Raw genomic sequence first — 23,040 nt, forward strand, 5'->3', positions numbered from 1 at the left:
GATTAAATAATGCTAAATTACAATAGTTTGAATTTACTACCAAATTGCCATTGTAGTGGGCCACCTTGTTAAAAACATTGTTTAGAGCTTAGTTTTGCATCTTTTCTACATCCCTTTTTCTTGACCAAACCGTGAGAGAGAGGGAGGTAGGAGAAGTTTGGTTTTAACAAGAATTAGCTTGGAGACTTAAAAGAATTGAAGAGGTTTTACAAATTTGAGCTTCCATACCTAGAATTTGAGACCTGAGGTAGGAATTCATCTTCTTAATTGTGAATTTAAGTTATTTCTTGCATGGTTCATGGAAATATTGGGGATTAGAGTCTAGAATTGGCTCAAAGTGTTGTATTGAGTAGCTATGGTTGCATGCATATCCATGTTATTGAGTTTTAAGGTCTTTTCTTTGAAAATTTCTACATGCATGTTCATGTTTTTGTTATAGTCTATGAATTCACCATGTTTTGGAGTTCAAACTTGCATTTGGTTATGCTTTGGAGCATTGGAATTCAAATGAACACATGCATGTTATATTTACATCATATTCTTGAAGTTTCTTTGAAATTGTGTTCAATTGCTTCACCTTTGGGTTTGATTTTACAAATTGATCTTCTAAACATGTTGTAGTATGAGTTTTCAAGTGTTTTTCAAAAAATTAGCCCAAAAGGATCGAGTTTGAAGCCTTAAAAGTTGAGTTTTGTGCTTGAGGATCAATCTGGAAATTCCAGATTTTGGATCCACGCTCGAGCGGAGGACTTCATGCTCGAACGTACACTCTGAGTACATGCACTTCCACTCGAGCGTAGGAAATTACGCTCGAGCGTGAAATGCATATGCCCAGAAGTTTATACGTTTTGCAGTTCGCTAGAGCGAGAGAATTCACGCTCGAGTGAGGACCTGAGTCTCACGCTCGAGCGGAAGTCGAGCGTCCGTTGAGCATGATTTTCATGCATCCTGTACTTTTCATGAGTTTGTAGCCCACTCGAGCGAAGGAAGTCACGCTCGAGCGGAGATCCTTTGTCTGCATGTCCGGCTCGAGCGTAGAAAGCCACGCTCGAGCGAGTCCCCTGTTTCAGCAAAAGTTTGAAAAGTGTTTTAAGGTGCATTTTTGCATCCTCATTCCATCCTAGGCATTCCTAGGCCATGTTTAAGGCATCTTAACGAGGATAATGTTATAGAACCGCACCGGTATAGTTAGGGGCTAAGTTATTAATCCCGAGTGTGTGTTCGTTCTGCAACTGTAGGGTTGGCATCCGAGGACGCTCATTAGCTGCCTGTAGCCCAGTACTCTGTGAGTAACAATGTCGTAAAGATATGTTCAATTATGATTATTTTCTGAATGATCAACTGTACTGCTTACTGAAATGTGATTGTTTAATGAATGAATGTTTGTCCTATTTGTAAACTGTACTCGTGGCATCCATGGCAACCTACTGTTACTGTTACTGTTACTGCTACTGTTACAGAGATCTCTGTCGGTTCCAATGTTGGGACCACTACTGTTCACTGTTTGATGGCCATCAATTGACTGTTCGGTCTGTTAAGACCTACTGTACTGTTTTGCTATTGGATGTACCACATATGACTACTATGGTTCTAAATGACTGATTTACTGATGTAATTGACTGTTTTAAATACTGAAAGGACATTCGTCCTTAACCCCTTTACGCATATGTTATTCACTGGGCTTTAGCTCACTGTTTATATTTATATGTAGGTGTCCAGGCACCGGACCGGAGCTAAGAGTGTCGAGTTAAGCTTTTGTTTTGTCAAGCCAACCACTGTGCCTCACTTCGAGGTTCCAAATCCGTCAAGCCAAGGCTATCTTTGGGATGTTTTAGACTCGCCCTTTTCTGTCCCTGTTTTGTAATAAATTGAATAAGACGTGATTGTACAGTTATGTTGAAGGGATTAGGTCCCTAACCTGGATGTTATGTATGTTTGAGATGTATATATGCTTTTGGTTATGTATGTGACTTGTTCATAAAAGTCTTTTTGCATACAGAATGTCACAGCTCATTGGACATCTTTCTATTATTATTTGGCTTCCGCCAGCCCTTTACTCTATATTACTGTCATTACTGTCAAGCAGGCCTTCGGTAATCACGGATTACTGGCCGGTTGCGATGCTAAACCTATGGGGATGGGTTTGGGTCATGACAGAGTGATATCAGAGCGATACCAAGCATGAATTGTACAGCACACACATGTCCAAGTGAGCTATAGGATGTCCTAGAAGAGTAATTAGGGCATGGCATGAGCATAAAAAAGTGTGTGTGGCCACGACATGAATATATGTGCTAATGTGCTTAAGTAAGCAGCTTCCTATGTTTATTATTACTGTATTGCATATAGTGAAATGGACAATACAAGAACTGCTAACGAATCTGAATCATCTGAGGCCAGAATGGCGAGGTTAGAAAGAACAGTCAAACTGTTGACCGAAGCTTTATGACAAAAACAGAACCAACAGCCCCCACCTCCTCTAGTACAGCCGGAACCAAATGTTAATGATAATATAATTGCTTTGACACAGAAGTTTAGCAAAATGAAACCACCATCATTTCAAGGAGGCCTTGAACCATTAAAGGGCGAAGTATGGGTTCTAGAAACCGAAAAATTATTCGAAGTGTTTCCTTGTTCGGAGGCACACAAAGTGTTATTGGTCACCTTTACCTTACAAGAAGAAGCTAGGCGGTGGTGGATGCTTATCCGCGATGCAAATAATGTCATGACTTGGGCTCAATTTAAAGAAGCCTTCTTCGAAAAATACTTTCCTCAGTGTGTCAGGGACCGCAAGGTAACCGAATTTGAACAGTTGAAGCAAGGTACCATGTCTGTAGCCGAATATGAATCAAAGTTCATTGAACTTGCCCGTTATGCACCACACATGGTGGACACTGATTATAAAAAGGCCAGGAAGTTTGAAGGCGGACTTAATGTCGAGATACTTGATCGAATTAATGTCCTGAAACTGCTTAAATATGTGGATGTTCTCGACCGAGCAATAATAGCTGAGTCGAATATCGAAGCATTAAAACAGATTGAAACACCCGCGACTGAGTGGCGCTGTAAGAGGCGGGGCTTTAAGTTTAAGAAAGGCCGGAACAGTTCATTGAATAAAAAACAGAACACAGAGTCAACAAACAGTTCTAGTCAGGGAAGTGGTTCCATACCACCCTGCTCTAAATGTGGAAAAAGGCACAAAGTGGTTTGCTATAAAATTTTTGGTGCTTGTTACAGGTGTGGCAAGGTGGGCCACACGGTTAAAGATTGCCCTTCCACATCTCAAGGCAATAGTAAAGCTGCGGCTAGTGCCGCAGCATCAACTGCTCCACCAAAACCCAACCCCAAAGCTACTGGAAAGGAGCCTTTAAGGCAAGGCCGGGTGTTTGCACTTGTACCGGGAGATGTGCAGAATACCGAGACCGTTGTGTCAGGTATACTCTCAATTTGTGCTCAAAATACATATATTCTAATTGATTCGGGATCTACACATTCGTTTATTTCGTATGCTTTTTCACAAAAATTAAATAGACCATTGAACCCATGAACTATCTGCTAGCTGTATCTTCACCTGCTGGGGGATCCATGACTTGTGCTTATATGTATCCTGCATGTGAAATTGTTATTGGGGATATGCATTTGTATATTGATTTACTGCCTTTGAACATTGATCATTTCGATGTAATATTGGGAATGGACTGGTTAACAAAATATCATGCTACCATAGACTGTGTAACGAAACAAGTTGTTTTCCGTCCACCTGGATTGCCTGAATTTGTGTTTAGCGGAGTTGGCGTAGTACCTCACTCGTATCTGATTTCGTCCATGAAAGCTTTTAAATTGATTAAAAAAAAGTGTAAAGGATATCTATATTGTGTATTGACTGTACCTACTAATACTAAAACTAATGTGGACAGTGTTCCTATAGTCAGAGAATTCCCAGATGTTTTTCCAGATGACTTGCCAGGGGATTTGATTGATAGGGAGATAGAGTTCACTATTGAAGTATTACCGGGTACACAGCCAATATCCAAAGCTTCGTACAGAATGGCACCTATCGAACTGAAAGAGCTGAAAATTCAGCTACAAGAATTGCTAGATAAGAAGTTCATCAGGCCCAGTACTTCGCCGTGGGGCGCACCAGTTTTATTAGTGAAAAAGAAAGACGGCTCACTGAGACTTTGCATTGACTACCGTGAACTGAACAAGGTAACAGTGAAAAATAAATATCCATTGCCTCGTATTGATGATTTGCTTGACCAGTTGCAAGGTGCCCAGGTTTTCTCCAAAATTGACCTTAGATCCGGATACCACCAGCTGAAAGTCAAACCAGAGGACATTGAAAAGACTGCCTTCCGAACGAGGTACGGACATTGTGAATTTTTTGTTATGCCTTTCGGAGTTACCAATGCGCCTATTGCATTTATGGACCTCATGAACAGAATTTTTAAATCGTTCCTCGATGAATTTGTAGTTGTTTTCATAGATGACATTTTGATTTATTCCAAAAGCACGGAAGAACATGAACATCATCTGAGAATTGCTTTGCAGACCCTAAGAGAACAGAAACGAAATGTGAATTTTGGCTTGATAATGTTATGTTTTTGGGACATGTGATTAGTAGAGATGGCATTTCAGTTGATCCACAGAAAATTGAAGCAGTAGTGAATTGGCCTAGACCGACGAATGTTACCGAAGTTCGGAGTTTCTTGGGTTTAGCCGGGTACTACAGAAGATTTGTGAAAGATTTTTCTAAGATTGCTTTACTATTGACTCAATTAACTCGAAAGAGGATATCATTTGACTGGACCGACCAAAGAGAATCAGCTTTCCAAGAGTTAAAGACCCGACTTGTGACTGCACCGATTCTCACCCTACCCTCAGGTATGGATGGATTTACTATTTTCAGTGATGCTTCTTATAAGGGTTTGGGATGTGTGTTAATGCAGAACGGTAAAGTTATTGCGTATGCTTCCCGACAACTGAGACCACATGAAAAGAACTACCCCACTCATGATCTAGAACTTGCCGCAGTGGTTTTTGCATTGAAATTTTGGCGCCACTACCTTTATGGGGCAACATGTGAGGTGTACACCGCTCACAAGAGTTTAAAATACTTCTTCACACAGAAAGAGTTGAACATGAGGCAGCGGAGATGGTTAGAACTGATAAAAGACTCTGACCTGCAAATTTTGTACCATCCGGGGAAAGCTAACACCGTTGCTGATGCACTCAGTCGAAAATCGATTGGGAGATTAAAGAAAAACAACACCGAGATAACTATCTGAAAAAGATCATTGATGAAGGGGAATCCAAACCGAGGTCGGATTTCAGATTTGAAAATAATGTGTTGAAATTTCAGGGAAGGTTGTGTGTACCAAGTGATTCTGAACTGAAAAGGCTAATTTTGCAGGAAGGCCACAACTCAAAACTATCCATCTACCTAGGAAATACAAAAATGTACCGAGACCTTAAACTTAATTTCTGGTGGCCAGGAATGAGGAGAGAAATTGCCGAGTTTGTGTCAAAATGTCTACAGTGCCAACAAGTCAAAGCCGAACATCAACGACCCGCAGGCTTACTTCAGCCCTTACCAATACCGGAGTGGAAATGGGAACATATCACTATGGATTTCATTGTTGGTTTACCTCGCTCTAGTAAAGGTATGGACTCCATTTGGGTTATTGTTGATAGATTGACTAAATCTGCTTACTTCTTACCTGTCAAAACAATTTATAATGCGGACAGATTGGCTATAATTTATATTGATGAGATTGTCAGATTGCATAGAGTGCCTGTATCTATTGTTTCTGATAGGGACTCGAAGTTCACATCGAGATTTTGGCAAAGTCTACAAACAACATTAAGTACCGAACTGAGGTTGAGTAGGGCATACCATCCTCAGACGGATGGCCAGTCTGAAAGAACAATCCAGACTCTGGAAGACTTACTGCGTATGTGTGTTCTTGATTTTCAAGGAAATTGGGAAAGCCATTTACCGTTAGCTGAATTTGCCTACAACAACAGTTTTCACTCAAGCATTGGTATGGCACCTTTCGAGGCTTTATATGGCAGAAAATGCCGATCTCCTATTTTCTGGGTAGAAGTTGGAGATGGGCCTTTGCTTGGGCCCGAGATTGTACAAGAAACCACTGAAAAAGTGAAACTGATTCAACAAAGATTGAAAACCGCACAAAGTCGACAGAAAAGTTATGCAGATGTCCGAAGGTGAGACAGGGAATATGAAGTGGGTGATCATGTTTTTGTTAAAGTGACACCAATGAAGGGGCAGACTCGTTTTGGAGTCAAGCGTAAGCTAGCACTGAGATATGTTGGACCGTATGAGATCATTGAAAAGATTAATCCGGTGGCATATCAAGTAGCTCTTCCTCCTGAAATGGAGCATATGCATAATGTCTTCCATATTTCGATGTTGAGGGATTATCTCCGGGATCCCTTCCATGTTATTGAGCCTACCCGTGTAGTGCTAGGTGACGACTACACTTATGAAGAACGGCCTATTCAGATTGTAAACTGACGAATCAAGAAGTTGAGGAATAAAGAGATTCCGTTAGTGAAAGTAGACTGGCAAAACCATGGTGGCATCTATGCCACTTGGGAAAGGGAAGACGATATGATCAAGAGATATCCTGAACTGTTTCCTCTGAATCCAGTGTTCTTCCAAAATGAAGGTAATCCGAGTTTGGAGGACCAAACTCTTTGTAAGGAGGGGAGACTGTGACAACCCTTACCTCTGATTAGTGTTAATCTGTGATTAAGCATGATAAGTAACTGATAAGAATGAAATCCTGATCTGTTTATATGAATGTGTTGCACTAGTTGCATTTCTATCTGTTTGCCGTTAAATGATCTGTTCGTGTTTTAATTTCGAATTGCGAATTGAAGGCCTTATCGGCGGCCTAATCAGAAATTGATTAGTGTTATATGCTAACTAGGATTTATGTGATTTTATGATAGGTTTAATTAAAATTCAATTTTGAACGGTTAAATTAGATTAAATAATGCTAAATTACAATAGTTTGAATTTACTACCAAATTGCCATTGTAGTGGGTCACTTTGTTGAAAACATTGTTTAGAGCTTAGTTTTGCATCTTTTTTACATCCCTTTTTCTTGACCAAACCGTGAGAGAGAGGGAGGTAGGAGAAGTTTGGTTTTAACAAGAATTAGCTTGGAGACTTAAAAGAATTGAAGAGGTTTTGCAAATTTGAGCTTCCATACCTAGAATTTAAGACCTGAGGTAGGAATTCATTTTCTTAATTGTGAATTTAAGTTATTTCTTGCATGGTTCATGGAAATATTGGGGATTAGAGTCTAGAATTGGCTCAAAGTGTTGTATTGAGTAGCTATGATTGCATGCATGTCCATGTTTTTGTTATAGTCCATGAATTCACCATGTTTTGGAGTTCAAACTTGCATTTGGTTATGCTTTGGAGCATTGGAATTCAAATGAACACATGCATGTTATATTTACATCATATTCTTGATGTTTCTTTGAAATTATGTTCAATTGCTTCACCTTTGGGCTTGATTTTACAAATTGATCTTCTAAACATGTTGTAGTATGAGTTTTCAAGTGTTTTTCAGAAAATTATCCCAAAAGGATCTAGTTTGAAGCCTTAAAAGTTGAGTTTTGTGCTTGAGGATCAATCTGGAAATTCCAGATTTTGGATCCACGCTCGAGCGGAGGACTTCACGCTCGAGCGTACACTCTGAGTACATGCACTTCCGCTCGAGCGTAGGAAATTACGCTCGAGCGTGAAATGCATATGCCCAGAAGTTCATACATTTTGCAGTCCGCTCAAGCGAGAGAATTCACGCTCGAGCGAGGGCCTGAGTCTCACGCTCGAGCGGAGGTCAAGCGTCCGTCGAGCGTCCGTCGAGCGTGATTTTCATGCATCCTGTACTTTTCATGAGTTTGCAGCCCGCTCGAGCGAAGGAAGTCACGCTCGAGCGGAGATCCTTTGTCTGCATGTCCGCTCGAGCGTAGAAAGCCACGCTCGAACGAGACCCCTGTTTCAGCAAAAGTTTGAAAAGTGTTTTAAGGTGCATTTTTGCATCCTCATTCCATCCTAGTCATTCCTAAGCCATGTTTAAGGCATCTTAATGAGGATAATGTTATAGAACTGCACCAGTATAGTTAGGGGCTAAGTTATTAATCCCGAGTGTATGTTCGTTCTGCAACTGGAGGGTTGGCATCCAATGACGCTCATTAGCTGCCTGTAACCCAGTACTCTGTGAGTAACAATGTCGTAAAGATATGTTCAATTATAATTATTTTCTGAATGATCAACTGTACTACTTACTGCAATGTGATTGTTTAATGAATGAATGTTTGTCCTATTTGTAAACTGTACTTGTGGCATCCATGGCAACCTACCGTTACTGTTACTGTTACTGCTACTGTTACAGAGATCTTTGTCGGTTCCAATGTTGGGACCACTACTATTCACTGTTTGATGGCCATCAATTGACTGTTCGGCCTGCTAAGACCTACTGTACTGTTTTGCTATTGGATGTACCACATATGACTACTATGGTTCTAAATGACTGATTTACTGATGTAATTGACTGTTTTAAATACTGAAAGGACATTCATCCTTAACCTGTGAAGCCCTCGAAATAAGAATTTACTTTTAAGACCCTAATGTTTAAATTATTTTCTTAAAGTCCCTCGGTTACTTGAATTAATTCGAATCTTGACGGTTAGCATTACTATTTTTATTTTTATCGAAACAGGAATTTCCCTAACCGAAATAAGTTCCCTAACCTAATTTAATTCTACATAAGTTACATGTATTTAACTCCAAGCCCTCACCCTTTAATTAAATTCAAAACTTGCCCCAAAAACTAGTACTTGTACCTTGTACCTTGAAGTACCATCAACTTTATATATATATATATGTGTGTGTGTGTGTATACACCTTGAAGAATGTGCCTAGGAAATAAAATAATTAAAAAATTTCCCTTCACCCTTCCCTATGCCTAGCCTTCCTAGAAGAAAGTGAGAAATCAATTTTCAAGAAACATCATCATGAACTTCTAGGAAAAACCACCAACCTAGTACCTAGACCTAGGGTGCTAATTCCAAAACTAGTTCCCTTTTAACTAAGTGTTGCCTAAATCATTGACCAAGCCTCCCAAATCCCTTCCATTTACTTAGAATCCAAACAAATCCTAACCTTTCCATCCATTTCCAACTAATGGGCTTTTAGGACATTTTACATCAAAAATTGTCTATAAATATCAACCTCCCCTAGCTTGGAAAAGCACAAACACCACATCCACATACACACATTAGGTTAGGGAAAGGGAGGAGAGCAAGAGAGAAAGGAGTCTAGAGAAGAAGAGGAAGGGAGAAGAGAGCATTCTTGTGCAAAATTAGCAAGTAAGCCACAAACACAACTTCTCTTTTATTTTCCTTCTTCAATACATGTCTCTAAATAATGTGTTTCAGATCTGTCATTAAAGAGTTCTTATGTTAAAAATACTAAGATTTGAGTATTGATTCCATCTCTCTTGTATTTTCTCCCTTTTGGCACAAAACCATCCTCTTTTATTACCAATCTCTCAACTTTCCAAGGCACACTTTCAAGCAAACTTTCTGAGTAAATATATGTTAGTTAGCATGTTTTCTTCACAAAATAAATGAAAACTTTCCCTTGGTGGAACCCTTTTCTCACAAATCTTCATGTTTTGGACAGTCTACCTTAGAACCTGTTTTTTTAGCCCACTTTCAAAAATTCCAGAAAAATGTACAAAAATATTCTGGACCTATATTTTATGTCAAAACCTTCCTTAAGGAGTTAGCTTTCAACTAAAATTGTTTTCATCGAAAAACATTAAGTGGTTTGCAATAAAATCAAGTTTTCGTAACGATCGACGGATCTGGACAGATTCTGGACAGCACTGGACTATTTTTTAAATAATTTAAAATCTGGAAAAGTAATCCCATTTCCGAAAAATGTTCTAGAAACTAGATCAAATTCTCTACGAACCATAGGAAGACCAAGTCTGGTGGAAGATCTAAAATAGTCCTTTCATTTTAATCTTTATGTGATGCTAAATCTGGAAAATTTGTTATGCATGGATGTTTTATGCCTTGTATTCATAAAAATGTTTATTAGCTTATGATCATATCTTGGTATGATATTGTATGTGTTATGGTTATGTTATTTATCTTCCTTGCTTTATGGATGCATGCCTATGTGGATATTATTGTCTTGTAAGTTGGATTAACTTGATTTAAAACATTTAATTTAACGGGAAACCTAATTAGGAGGGTATTGGGTTTTCGAGCAATTGAGTAATGAAAAGGTGAGAATATGTGATATATGGATTGTTGGGATGCGTTCCCTATTTGAAAGTTAAAGTCTTGCGCAAGTGGTTTTCGGAACCCTTGAACGGAGCGGTTGTATTCAGACCCTAGGTGGTTTGGTGTGAGGAGGGATTCGGGCAAGGCCCTATTTTACCATCTCTTTTGAGGCCCTGCGGTTGGCGCTGCACGGTACATAACCGTTTGTAAGCATCCGAGGTTAGGTCTGCAACAAAGCAGCAAAAGAGGGGGCATACCGAATAATCTGCGTCCGATTCTTGTGGTTGGGAGGACGAAATCTCTTTAGGGGATTTCTACTTTACTAACATCTGACTTAACTCTTTACTTATTTATTTGAGTATCATGCTTTATTATTTGATGTTATAATTGTGATTATGTATTGGACTGGGAAAAAGGGGTAGGGTGTGTGTGTGTTTACTAGGCATTCAAAGCTCGCGGCGTATCATGCTAGGTGACAAAGCGGAACTCATAGCTGGAGACGACGAGCCCGAAACTTTTGAAGACTTTTGGCTATCCTAGAAAAATTAGAAGTTTTCTTTTAGATGTTTTGTAAAGACCCATTGGAAGATTTAAGTTTTCTTTTAGGATGTAATGTAATGAAACCATCTTTTGAATTAAGAATATATATATATATTGTGGTTGTTATGTATTTATATTCTATGTGTGAACCCTATCGTTACTTATGAGACCTTGTGTCAATACCTTTTAAGATCTGTCAAAAGGGTAGTGCGCTGCCTAAGAAAGCTGGACTTAGAAGGGAGGCTAATTTAACTCCTCCGGCGATCTGGGATCTTACTCGGTTATTTACCATAGGACTCATCAGTGACTCTCCCTTGACTGTAACCAATAGTGTAGAATCGGGGCGTCACAACTTGGTATCAGAGCCTAGGTTCAACCCTTTACCCACGCGTTTTGACCTGCGGTTAGAGACTACCTTGCCCTGACTATGTTAGAATCTTTCTTGACCTATCTTAGGGAATTTCTTTGAATTTCGGGCACGCCAACATCAACTCATGAGGATCTACTTCAGGATCGTGAAATGGTTTTAACTTTGAGTGAGGCCTCACATCGCGCAGTAGGGGGTACTATTAGTTCTACGCGTCTTCTATCGGTTGTCGTACCCTCATCTTGTATTCATAACCTTTATTCAATGTCACCCTTTTCCAAGATTAAGTCTTGTCCATCTGGTCCTGTTTTATATACTACTATTTGTAAATTCATCCTCCTTTGGCCCTTGATTATTTTATTTAGCCCAAGACTTCTTGTAAATGATTTCGTTTTCCTTACTCGGTGATGAATCTTGGATATTCAGTTTGAAATGAGGATGGCCAACGCAGTTTCAAGTTAAATATCTAGTTTAGTCACTACATCTATAACCTTGATCACATTGAAGTTCGAAACCATAACATCATACCATTCATCCATATTTTAGTTAATCCTAACGTTATCACCATAACTGCTTCGTATTCTTCGTCTCCACTTTAATCCAATTTTAAGAATCTTGTAATTATTATTATGTATATATGAAGTTATGATGTGTGAACACCCTAAGATAATCAAACTCTAACTTAAGATTAGTTGCTTACCCATAAGGAATTGCCTCTGTAGTTCGAATTTGACTTACACCTCACCCCATTCAAAGAAAAACAAATGGTGGACCATACTTCGAGACAAGTAATAACATGAGCTTGCAAGTAACAATAGAAATGCAGGACCAGGAAATCGAAACCTTAAGAATGGACTAGTAACCGTGGCTAAAACCCCGAACCCTATCAAGAATCAAATTTTGGAAGAGTCTTACCATCTTTGTGGAAATAATCGGCACAACATTGACTTCAGAATGAGGGGAGGTAGAATCCAAGAGGACTTGGAGCTTGTGGAAAGAAGACCCAACTTCACGAGGGACCAGAAATGAGCAACCGGCAGAATCTTCGCCCTGCAAGAGGAAGAAGCGGACCCGTCTGTAATTTAGTACTACACAATTCTTGGGTGCATGTTTTATTTGATACTGGTGCATCACATTCTTTTATATCCTCTGCTTGTGCTAAGTTATTAGAACTTGAATGTGAACCTTTAGAAACTGCCTTAAGTGTAATGTCACCTATGGGAGGATGCATTCGGGTAGGATTGATCTGTAAAGATTGTAAAATAGGAATGTCGAACCTACGCTTAACTTGCGACCCTCGTGTCATGGAAATGTCGGACTTCGATATCATTTCGGGCATGGACTGATTGTCTGCCCACCGAGCGGTGATCGACTGTCGACAGAAGAAAGTGGTAGCTCACACGCAAGATGGAACACGTTTCCAGTTTAAGGGGAATAGACAAGACCCTGTGGTTTCAACAAAACATCGGATGCAGTGGCGCGATCAACCTGCGGGTAGAATAGCAAGTCTGATTCTAAATGAGGAAGGCCGAGGGGAAAGAGAACTCCTGCGCATAGTATGCGATTATGCAGATGTATTTCCTATGGAGTTACCAGGATTGCCACCAACCCAGGAAGTAGACTTTGGCATCGAGCTACAACCTGGAACTACCCCAATATCCATGGCTCCGTATCGCATGGCACCAGCAAAACTACGAGAATTGAAGACACAATTACAGGAATTGCTCAAGAAAGGATTCGTTAGGCCAAGTACTTCGCCATGGGGAGCACCCGTGTTGTTTGCTAAAAAGAAAGATGGGTCGTTGAGCCTATGCATCGATTATCATTAACTCAATCGAGTCACAATTAAAAAATCGAAACCCGTTCCCGAGGATTGATGATCTTTTGACCAACTTAGAGGCTCAAGGTGCTATTCAAAGATCGATCTCGGGTCAGGTTACCATCAACTACAAGTCAAGGAGGAGGATATACCAAAGACTGCCTTTCGTACTAGATATGGCCACTATGACTTTGTAGTAATGCCCTTCGGACTAACTAATGCACCGACAATATTCATGAGCCTAATGAATAAGATTTTTAGACCATACCTCGACCAGTTTGTAGTAGTGTTCATTGATGACATCTTGGTATATTCAAGGTCTGAAGAAGAACATGAGCAACATTTAAGGACTGTCCTTCAAGTTCTTAGGGATAATCGGTTATATGCCAAGGCAAGTAAATGTGAGTTCTGGTTGAATGAAGTAAAGTTCTTAGGGCATGTGGTATCGGAGAATGGAATTGCGGTGGATCCAACCAAGGTAGAGGTAGTATTACATTGGAGACAACCAAAAATCGTGTCAGAAATCCGCAGCTTCTTAGGATTGGCCGGTTATTACCAGAGGTTCATCCAAGATTTCTCCAAACTAGCTAAACCAATGACTCGTTTGACGCAAAAAGGAGTAAAGTATGAGTGGGACGAAAAATCCTTCCAAGAACTAAAGAAGGGGTTAACTAGTGCACCAATTTTGACCATCCCAGAACGAGAAGAGGGGTACACTGTGTATTGCGATGCGTCTAAAGAAGGATTAGGTTGCGTGCTCATGCAAAATGGAAAGGTGGTCGCGTATGGATCCAGGCAGTTAAAACCTCACGAGCGCAACTACCCCACACACAACTTGGAGTTAGCAGCCGTAGTTTTTGCCCTAAAGCAGTGACGACATTACCTGTACGGGGAACAATTTGAGATTTTCACAGATCACAAGAGTCTGAAGTATCTATTCACACAAAAGGACCTTAACTTGAGACAGAGACGATGGATAGAGTATCTTGAGGATTTCCAGTTCACTCTCTCATATCACCCTAGCAAAGCCAATGTAGTAGCAGATGCCCTAAGTCGCAAGAGTAGAGGGATGATGGCTAAGATCTCCGTCAAGGAATGAGATATGGTTAAGACACTCAATGAGTTCAGGATCCAAGTAGAATCTCAAGATACAGAAGCATATCTTAGTGCGCAGAAGGTGATGCCCAAGTTGATGAATGAGGTCATGAAGGACCAAAAGCACGATCAAGAGGTAGCCTAGATCAAGGGACGTCTGGAATCAGGAGAGCCCATGCCCTATTGGGAAATTCACCCCGATGGGAGTTTAAGATACCAAGGTAGATTATTTGTACCAAGTGACGAGTTACTTAGGGAAACGGTACTGAAGGAATGTCATCATTCTGCATTCGCGGTACATCCAAGAGGGACTAAAATATACCAAGATTTGAAGAGGCAATATTAGTGGAATGGATGAAGATGGAAGTGGCTAAATTTGTAGCATGATGTCTGACATGCCAACAAATAAAGGCAGAACATCAGAAACTAGGAGGAATGTTGCAACGTCTACCAATAGCCGAATGGAAGTGGGAATACGTGACGATGGATTTTGTGACAGGGTTGCCTAAGTCACCTAGAGGGCGCGATGCTATATGGGTAATAGTGGACCGCCTCACCAAGTCAGCACATTTCTTACCCTATAAGATGACCGACACTCTAGAGTCTATGTGCAGACTCTACATTGGGGAGATCATTCGACTACATGGAATTCCGGTAACTATTGTGTCAGATCGAGATCCACGATTAACCTCTCGATTTTGGGAGCCTACAGGAAGCTCTTGGTACTGAGTTATGTTTTAGCGCCGCCTTTCACCCACAAACAGATGGACAATCTGAACGCACTATCCAGACACTCGAGGATATGCTGAGAGCTTGCGCAATGGATTTTCAACGAGGATGGGAATGACACCTACCCCTAATTGAATTCGCCTACAACAACAGCTTTCAAGCTAGCGTCGGTATGGCACCCTTTGAAGCATTACATGGACGACCTTGTAGATCGCCGATTTGTTGGACGTAAGTGGGTGATGCAAATTTGATAGGACCCGAACTTGTTCTAGAGACTACTAAAAAGGTCAAATTGATCCGACAACGGTTAAAGACTGCCCAAGACCATCAAAAGAATTATGCAGATAGGAGGAAAAGACCATTGATGTTTGAAGTAAGCAGCCACGTGTTCCTAAAGGTGCAACCCAGGCGTGGAGTCGTACGTTTTGGGAGAAAGGGGAAGCTGTCACCATGATATATCGGGCCTTTTGAGGTATTGGAAAGAGTGGGCGAAGTAGCATATAGACTAGCTCTACCCCCGCAATTAGCAGGGATACACAACATCTTCCATGTATCTATGTTGAGAAAATACATCGCCGACCCGACACACGTCCTCAAATGGGAAGAGATCAGTCTTGACAAAAAAAAGGACCGGTAGCAATACAAGATCATCGAGAGAAGAACCTTAGAGGAAAGACGGTTCAATTGGTGAAAGTGCTATGGCGTCATCGGGGAATTGAGGAATCTACTTGGGAACGACAGGACTGGGTGAAGGCAAACTACCTCGAGCTTTTCGAAGGCAGTATATAGTTGAATTTCGGGGACAAAATTATTTTAAGGGGGATAGGTTGTGAAGCCCCCGAAATAAGTATTTACTTTTAAGACCCTAATGTTTGAATTATTTTCTTAAAGCCCCTCGGTTACTTGAATTAATTCGAATCTTGACGGTTAGCATTACTATTTTTATTTTTATCGAAACAGGAATTTCCCTAACCGGAATAAGTTCCCTAACCTAATTTAATTCTACATAAGTTACATGTATTTAACTCCAAGCCTTCACCCTTTAATTAAATTCAAAACTTGCCCCAAAAACTAGTACTTGTACCTTGTACCTTGAAGTACCATCAACTTTATATATATATGTGTGTGTGTATACACCTTGAGGAATGTGCCTAGGACATAAAATAATTAAAAAATTTCCCTTCACCCTTCCCTATGCCTAGCCTTCCTAGAAGAAAGTGAGAAATCAATTTCCAAGAAACATCATCATGAACTTCTAGGAAAAACCACCAACCTAGTACCTAGACCTAGGGTGCTAATTCCAAAACTAGTTCCCTTTTAACTAAGTGTTGCCTAAATCATTGACCAAGCCTCCCAAATCCCTTCCATTTACTTAGAATCCAAACAAATCCTAACATTTCCATTTATTTCCAACTAATGGGCTTTTAGGACATTTTACATCCAAAATTGTCTATAAACATCAACCTCCCCTAGCTTGGCAAAGCACAAACACCACACCCACATACACACATTAGGTTAGGGAGAGGGAGGAGAGCAAGAGAGAAAGGAGTCTAGAGAAGAAGAGGAAGGGAGAAGAGAGCATTCTTGTGCAAAATTAGCAAGTAAGCCACAAACACAACTTCTCTTTTATTTTCCTTCTTCAATACATGTCTCTAAATAATGTGTTTCAGATCTGTCATTAAAGAGTTCTTATGTTAAAAATACTAAGATTTGAGTATTTATTCCATCTCTCTTGTATTTTCTCCCTTTTGGCACAAAACCATCCTCTTTTATTACCAATCTCTCAACTTTCCAAGGCACACTTTCAAGCAAACTTTCTGAGTAAATATATGTTAGTTAGCATGTTTTATTCACAAAATAAATGAAAACTTTCCCTTGGTGGAACCCTTTTCTCACAAATCTTCATGTTTTGAACAGTCTACCTTAGAACTTGTTTTTTTAGCCCACTTTAAAAAATTCCAGAAAAATGTACAAAAATATTCTGGACCTATATTTTATGTCAAAACCTTCCTTAAGGAGTTAGCTTTCAACTAAAATTGTTTTCATCGAAAAACATTAAGCGGTTTGCAATAAAATCAAGTTTTCGTAACGATCGACGGATCTGGACAGATTCTGGACAGCACTGGACTATTTTTTAAATAATTTAAAATCTGGAAAAGTAATCCCATTTCCGAAAAATGTTCTAGAAACTAGATCAAATTCTCTACGAACCATAGGAAGACCAAGTCCGGTGGAAGATCTAAAATAGTCCTTTCATTTTAATTTTTATGTGATGCTAAATATGAAAAATTCGTTATGCATGGATGTTTTATGCCCTTGTATTCATAAAAATGTTTATTAGCTTATGATCATATCTCGGCATGATATTGTATGTGTTATGGTTATGTTATTTATCTTCCTTGCTTTATGGATGCATGCCTATGTGGATATTATTGTCTTGTAAGTTGGATTAACTTGATTTAAAACATTTAATTTAACGGGAAACCTAATTGGGAGGGTATTGGGTTTTCGAGCACTTGAGTAATGAAAAGATAAGAATATGTGATATATGGATTGTTGGGTTGCGTTCCCTATTTGAAAGTCAAAGTCTTGCGCAAGTGGTTTTCGGAACCCTTGAACGGAGCGGTTGTATTCGGACCCTAGGTGGTTTGGTGTGAGGAGGGATTCGGGAAAGGCCCTATTTTACCGTCTCTTTTGAGGCCCTGCGGTTGGCGCTACATGGTACATAACTGTTGGTAGGCATCCGAGGTTAGGTCTGCAACAAAGCAGCAAAAGAGGGGGCATACCGAATAATCCGCGTCCGATTCTTGTGGTTGGGAGGACGAAATCTCTTTGGGAAATTTCTAGTTTATTAACATCTGACCTAACTCTTTACTTATTTATTTGAGTATTATGCTTTATTACTTGATGTTATAATTGTGATTGTATATTGGACTGGGAAAAAGGGGTAGGGTGTGTGTGTGTTTACTGGGCATTCAAAGCTCACGGCGTACCATGCCAGGTGACGAAGCGAAACTTATAGCTGGAGACGATGAGCCCGAAACTTTTAAAGACTTTTGGCTATCCTAGAAAAATTAGAAGTTTTCTTTTGGATGTTTTGTAAAGACCCATTGGAAGATTTAAGCTTTCTTTTGGGATGTAATGTAATGAAACCATCTTTTGAATTAAGAATATATATATTGTGGTTGTTATGTATTTATATTCTATGTGTGAACCCTATCGTTACTTATGAGACCTTGTGTCAATACCTTTTAAGATCTGTCAAAAGGGTAGTGCGCTGCCTAAGAAAGCTGGACTTAGAAGGAAGGCTAATTTAACTCCTCCGGCGATCTGCGATCTTACTTGGTTATTGACCATAGGACTCATTAGTGACTCTCCCTTGACTGCAACCAATAGTGTAGAATCAGGGCGTCACATAACCCCTTTACGCATATGTTATTCACTAGTCTTTAGCTCACTGTTTATATTTATATGTAGCTGTCCAGGCACCGGACCGGAGCTAGGAGCGTCGAGTTAAGCTTTTGTTTTGTCCAGCCAACCACTGTGCCTCACTTCGAGGTTCCAAATCCGTCAAGCCAAGGCTGTCTGTGGGGTGTTTTAGACTCGTCCTTTTCTGTCCCTGTTTTGTAATAAATTGAATAGGATGTGATTGTACAGTTATGTTGAAGGAATTAGGTCCCTAACCTGGATGTTATGTATGTCTGAGATGTATATATGCTTTTCGTTATGTATGTGACTTGTTCGTAGAAGTCTTTTTGCATACAGAATGTCACAGCTCATTGGACATCTTTCTATTACTGTTTGGCTTCCGCCAGCCCCTTACTCTGTATTACTGTCATTATTGTTAAGCAGGCCTTCGGTAATCACTGATTACTGGCCGGTTGCGATGCTAAACCCATAGGGACGGGTTTGGGTCGTGACAATTTTCTTTGGTGCTCTATAATAGGGCTGATTCTGAATTCTTTCCAAGACTTTGTAAACCGAAATTCGGAATACGGTTGTGACTGCCTGTGCAGCCCTCAGTCATGTCTCTTGCTTGTTATATCTAGTGTTACCTCGGCCTCGCTTCGGCGAGCCGTTTCTCTTCTCTTATTTTTACGTCTTTGTCCTTGGTGTGTCTTCCTCGGCTCTTGCATACTTCTCTATCTTGGCCATAGGTTCTTCCATACTTTTTGACAGTGTCTTTGCCAGCGATTTTTGAAGCAGACAATTATCGTTCAGGCCGTTTTTGAAAGACATGACCGCCACCTCTTGGTTGCACCTTGGTATTCGGTTGAATACCTTAGAATACCTCTTGGCATAAGCCCTGAGACTTTCATCCTCGCCAATTTTCAGAGCCATCAGGGAGTCTACCCTCAACGGCTGTAGTTTGTTTGTCACAAACCTGGCCACGAACATCTTGGCCAGGCCTTCCCAGCTTTTCACAGTTCATTTCGACAACTTGTGAAACCAGTCTGATGTGATTTCCCCAAAGGATGAGGGGAACACCTTGCAGAGCAACGGTTCGTTCTCGGTGTATAGTGTCATTGAGTTCAAGTACAAGCCGATGTGAAAGTTAGGGTCAGACTTACCGTCGTATATCTAGAATCTCGGCATGTGGAACCTTTTCGGGGCCTCAAATTTCTACAATTCTACCAAGAACGGCGTTCTCGGCTTGACTGGACAGGTTACGTCGGCATCTTGTCACTTTCTCTGGAGGTAATCCCTCAGATCCTCCTTGGTCCGTCCAGGAGCTCGGCTATCAACGAATTTTAGCCTCTTTGGTGCGCTACTCTCGGTGTCGTTATAGGTCCTTTTGTGACCTCCATCCATTAGTCGTGTCAAAACAAAGCTTCTTCCCCTTGAACATACCCATGTTCTTTGGTATAGGCTTCTTTGGTACGATGTGTTTTCCGAGACTCTCCCTTCATTGACTCTCCTCGCCCGACCTCCCGTAAAGGCTGGTGAGAGTGTTCCTTGGTCCTGTTGTGCTGAGGGACTAGAGGAACTGTTTTCTGCCCCCCTTTCTGGGCATCTTTTTTGGCCGCTGGAATCGGTGTATCTTGTAACGGAAACGGTGGCTGCATGACGTTGTTCTGCATCATGAAATTGACGGTCGATTGCAGGTCTGCCAATTTGTTCGCCATTCCTTTCATCTCGCCGTCCCTCCGCAGGCATCTATATTTCCATACCAGGAGGTTGTCCTAGTTATAATACCTGCCTCGGTCTGCCTTCTTTGATATGTCTCCCTCCTGGCCGACGTCTTTCTCTTCGAGATTCTGATCTCGAGTTTTTTCGTTGCATTATCCTCCTCTACGTTAGGATCAAAGTGTTTACCACTTCCAACAGGGATGTCGTCCCCAATCTTCTATTTCTGTCTGTCGTTAGTCATTTATTCTCCTTTCTTTCCCACAAACGGTGCCAAATTGTGTGTGCTATTTTCTGACCACACTGCCAAACAGATACTCAGCTAGAGAACACCGGCAGAATAGATTGTTCCCGAACGACCTGTCACAAAAAGATGAGACTCCGGTAGTGGTTCGTCCACCCAGGGATACTCCGATGATCAAGTCAGTACTCAATTATCTCTTAAAGATAGCAAATAGTGGTTTAACTCACTATCCAATAAACAAAAAGCATACCTTAGATCTACGAGGGTGCCTTACTTTTATAGCTAGCACTAACTTGGTTCCTCTAGAAGCCTAGTTTATCTTAGACTCTGGCTCAATGCTCATCTTGGACTCTCCTATAGATAAAGATAAACTTCCTAAAAATTTTATCCTTATTTAGGCTGAGATCATCTCCTATTCTAGAACTCTTATAGCTTATCCGTTTATCCTAAATTCCGGTATTTCTGCAGATAATCTCGGCTTAGTCGAGATAATCTTGGCGTCATGATCAGGACACGTAGCACCTCGACTGACACTTCGATACCATATTAACCACGTGTTATTATTCAAAAAATACGTCCCTACAATTAACTTAAATTTTATCTGTAAAAAAATTTTAATCTCTACCAACATATTTATATTTATAATATTTGTGTTTGTATAAAAAATAAGTCAACAAATCTCCTTTGAGAAAACCGTCAGCCCGCAAGCAAGCGACGAGGACAAGGTTGGTATTTCCAATAATGGCGGGGGTTGCTTTTCATGTCAAATCAAATGGCGTGTTTGTTTGTTGCATAGATACCATATTAGAAGTTTTTTAAGGTTTTGTTTTCTTTATTATTATTTTTTGTGTTTCCCAAATCATATATTTATCGTCTTTGGGAGCCCCGTTCCGCTTTTCTTTTTTTTTTTAAATATAATATTATTACATTTATCAATTTTTTATATTATCTATAACGGTGCTGCTTGAGTGCCCGTAATTTCGGGGCTCGAATGCCCCGAAATTCCATTTTAGGTGAAAAAAAAAAAAAAAAAAGAAAAAAGAAAGAAAAAAAGAAAACAGTTTCTAAAATTGAAAATTAAGAATATTATGGGCAACTTTTTTAGGGCCACCAATCATTTTCCTATCTATAGTTTATCAATTTATGTGACAAATTCATAATCATAAATTGGGCACATCGATATATGAAAAGTGTATCACATTCATAATCATGTATTAACAAATATAATAATCATAAAATATGTGATACATTTAACATTTTTTAATATAATTATATCAAAATATAAAATTAATATATTAAAAAAATGTAGTTTAGTCAAATATTACTGTCATATAATTTTAAATATAATTTTCATATAAAAAATTTATAAATAATATATTAATAAGTCCAATCTACACAATCAAATATACTAAAAATTAATAATCATTGATGTATTGAAATATAGGGATAATATTTTTTCAGTTCCAATTTAGAACACTAAATTAGCAGTTCTAAAAGCATCACTAATGAGCTGGCAAGTGTAAGAAAGAAAAAAAAAAACAAAAAAAAAAACAAAAACAAAGGCCAAACTATCGCATCAATAGTAGGGTCCACATGGTGTCATGTCATTAGTGGTGTATTAGTAGTGTTGAATTAGTGATCTGAAACATTTTTCATATTTTTTAGGTCAGACTTCTCACCAGTTTGTGTGATCGAATTGAAGTGTGCTATTGTCTGCGGGAGCCCATCACGGATCTCGTTTCGATAATTCGAACTATTCAATATGTAGAACTTTGTGAGTATTTTATTCCTGTAAAAAATTCCGTTGACTGAATATCGATAGCTACTTGATCGGATCAGATTTCTATCAATGGTAAATATAATTTTCAAAATAAATTATTGACAAAAATCTGATCCGATCAACATAATTTTTTACAAAAATTAAATATTTAATAGACTTTACACATTGAACAATTCGAATTATGAGTCATGATAAGTCTTACTGATCCAACAACACTATTCAATCCAAGACAAACTGCTCCATATTTTTTTTTTCATAAAATGTAAAACTCATTAAATGATATGATTAGATTCTTACGTTACTATTTTTTGTATGTTTTGTTTTTTAAGTCCACCCTTCCGTTTCCTAATCTTTACGAAGGCAAATAATATAAAATACTCGATAAAATAATGGCAAATGCAAACAAGGAGAAGACAACAATATCCATAGACCGCGACGTGGGTCCCATGACCATTTGGTCTCCCTACAAAAGGTACCATTCGAATTCAAAATAGTTTATATGAGTCATTTATTATTATTAACGGGATGTATTATACACATCAACCCTTTTATCACACATCATTATTTAAATTTAAGGGTCATTTGGGAGGTTGGTTGGGAACTAAGACAATTAATAAAGATAAAATAAGTTATTTTAATTAATAAAATAAAATATTACATTTAAATTATAATTATTTCTTTTTTACAATTATCAAATCTAATATAAAAAAAAGTCAATCATAATTTCAAACAGAATTTTTTTAATCAGAATAAAATAGTTAAAAAATTAAAAAATCATACTAAAATTTTATTCCAAACAAAGGCTTACACTTCAATATAAGTAATTTGTATTTTTTATTCTCAATTCACTCTAATAAGTTTTCATAATACCCTCATTTTGAACATTATTGCTCTAATCCTAACCTTAAACAATCACTTATTACTACTACTCCTATCGCTAGCAATTGACTCCACCTCTTTTTCTCTTTGTCGCTACCTCCTCAACCCTACCTCCTTCCCACTCA

This window comes from Camellia sinensis, chromosome 14 (genome assembly GCF_055761805.1).
Source record: "Camellia sinensis isolate YWXY chromosome 14, ASM5576180v1, whole genome shotgun sequence".
Taxonomy (NCBI): domain Eukaryota; kingdom Viridiplantae; phylum Streptophyta; class Magnoliopsida; order Ericales; family Theaceae; genus Camellia; species Camellia sinensis.